Genomic DNA, 2600 nt, shown 5'->3' with positions numbered 1-2600 from the left:
TAATAAAGTATGACTAATGACTAATGACTAATGACGGCAGCAGCAGCAGGAGGCATCTGGCAGGACCACGGCAGCAGCACAACCACACACGTCACGCTGTCCAGGCACCGCTGCGATATGAGTTAATCTGAGAGACAGTGGAGCACAAAGGCTCCGGAGAAGAAGCCGAGTTAGTGACATCCAGTCAATTGCTAGTGAAAACAGTGCCCACAGAACTCCCACAGAATTTCAGTGAGACCTTCCTCAGGAATATTTGTTTATTCTATCTAAGATTGCAAGGGCAGCTCCTTCTCCCAGCTTCAACAATACAGACTATTGTTGAAGAGATGCAAAATCTGCAATCTGTAAACTTCGTTCACTTTTAAAAGATGAGTCTAACAGATGATGACGTCACTAAAATCTGTGATTGTGTTAGAGATTCAGATCTATTCTCTGCCTGCCATCAGGGGCCACTCAGAACAACATATTCAAGAGCTCAGACATTCAAAAATATGTTTAAGTACATTGAGCCCAAAAAACTAACATTAGGGATTGATGAAAACATGTCACAAAGATATGCTTACTACATTCCAGCGAAGCAAACATTGAACACCTTATTAGAATCTGAGTTGTGGAAGAATTTAGTGTCACAACAGAGTAAAGAAACAGACTCACAGGAGTTTGGTGACATAAATGATGGACAAACCTTTAAGTCAAATAAGTTCTTCACTGAAAATCCAGGTTGCCTGAAGCTAATTTTGTATCAGGATGTGTTTGAAATCGCCAATCCACTTGGCTCTGCTAAAAAAAACCATAAAAGTCCTAGCTGTCTATCTTTCTTTGGCAAATTTGCTTGCTCATGTGCGGTCAAATACTGATCACATGTCCCTTGTGTTGTTGTGTGGAGAGAAGGACCTAAAACAGTTTGGATGTGCTAAGCTTTTCTCAGAGATGTTAGAGGATTTAAAAGATTTGGAGGAGAATGGAATCTCTGTGGGCAATAAAACCATTAAAGGAGCACTGTATTGCATTGCAGGTGACAACCTCGGGTCACATGGCATACGGGGGTTTACAGAGAACTTTAGTTGCTCAAAGTATTTTTGTAGATACTGCGAAATTACACGAAGTGAGTTTGAAAATAATGATCCAAATGTCTGTGGTCCACAGCGCACCCCTGAAACTTACAACTCAGCTGTCAATGATATCGCATCTGGAGACGGGGAGTACGTCAAAGGGAGTGTTTGAGGGAGTGTTACCCTATGATGTAGCACTGTACTTGAAATATTTCATCAAGAAAAAGAAGTGGTTTACATATACACTTCTGAATTGGCGAATCACTCAGTTCAAGTACAAAGAGTCTGATGCACTGACAAAGCCATGTACTGTCAATGAGGGGCCCAAGCTTTCTGGCCAAGCCATCCAGAACTGGAATTTTTTGAGGTTGCTGCCTGTTTTAATTGGCGACAAAGTACAAAGTCCTGACGATGAGGTGTGGCAGTTAACTCTCCAACTTAAAGATATTGATATGGTTTGTGCACAAAAGATTTCTCTGTCACAGGTAGCCTATCTTGACATTATAATCCAAGAATATTTGGAATCAAGGAAGTGTTTGTTCCCGGAGGGTAAATTAAAACCAAAGCATCATTATTTGCGACACTATCCGGCACTAATTTTGAAGTTTGGCCCCCGATACGACTGTGGACGATGCGATTCGAAAGTAAGCACAGCTACTTTAAGAGATGTGCCAGGCAAATATCTGCCTTACTTTGTCTGAGAGACATCAGATGTTTCAGACTTATGTTTCAGTGGGGTCTGGAAGCAGTCAGCCTCTGCATGTCAAAGACAGCTGTACATTTTACCCCAACCTTTACAGCGAGACAATTAAACAAGCAGTGAGCGAGTTTGGCTTCTCAGAAAACAACACTAGTGTTTCCACAGACATACAGTACAAAGGAACAGCATATAAAAAAGGGCATTTCCTTGTGTCAAAAAATGACGAGACTATGAAGTTTGGAGAGCTTCTCATTATTTTAATTAAAAATAATGCAGAGGTGTATTTCGTGATGGATATACATGAAGCTGACTATCATTCTGAGTATCATCTGTACTCTGCAAAAAAAGACTGTGCTATGTTGCAGTGTCTTGAAATCAGTGACTTGGTGGATTTTTATCCTTTAACATCCTACATTGTTAATGGGCACTAAATGATTCCACTGAAGTACAGCATCTTCTCCAGATAAACATGATCTTGGGCACTGATGGGGAAAAAAAACACATGAATGGTTAAAAACATTAAATATTGCATGCTATTTTTCTCATTTTACCAGAAATGACAGACTTGGAGCCAACATTTTTGCGCAGTGCCATCAACGAGGTCTTGCCTGACCTTGCTGAGGTATCAAAAGATATTTTGGAGGAGACCTTGCAGTCCCTTGGCATCGAGACCAGTGACAATTGTCAGTTTCTCGAGGAAAGTGATTTGTTGACGGCTTTGAGGCCTATTCAGGCCAGAAAAGTGCGTGCTGCGTGGAAACTGAGATGTAAGTATTCCAGCATAGGATGCAGTTAATGCCCATAGAAAGACAAAAACATTCTCATAATGTGTCTGTCTGTGTGTCTGT

This window comes from Epinephelus moara, chromosome 14 (genome assembly GCF_006386435.1).
Source record: "Epinephelus moara isolate mb chromosome 14, YSFRI_EMoa_1.0, whole genome shotgun sequence".
Classification (NCBI taxonomy): Eukaryota; Metazoa; Chordata; class Actinopteri; order Perciformes; family Serranidae; genus Epinephelus; species Epinephelus moara.
This window is presented reverse-complemented; position numbering follows the sequence as displayed.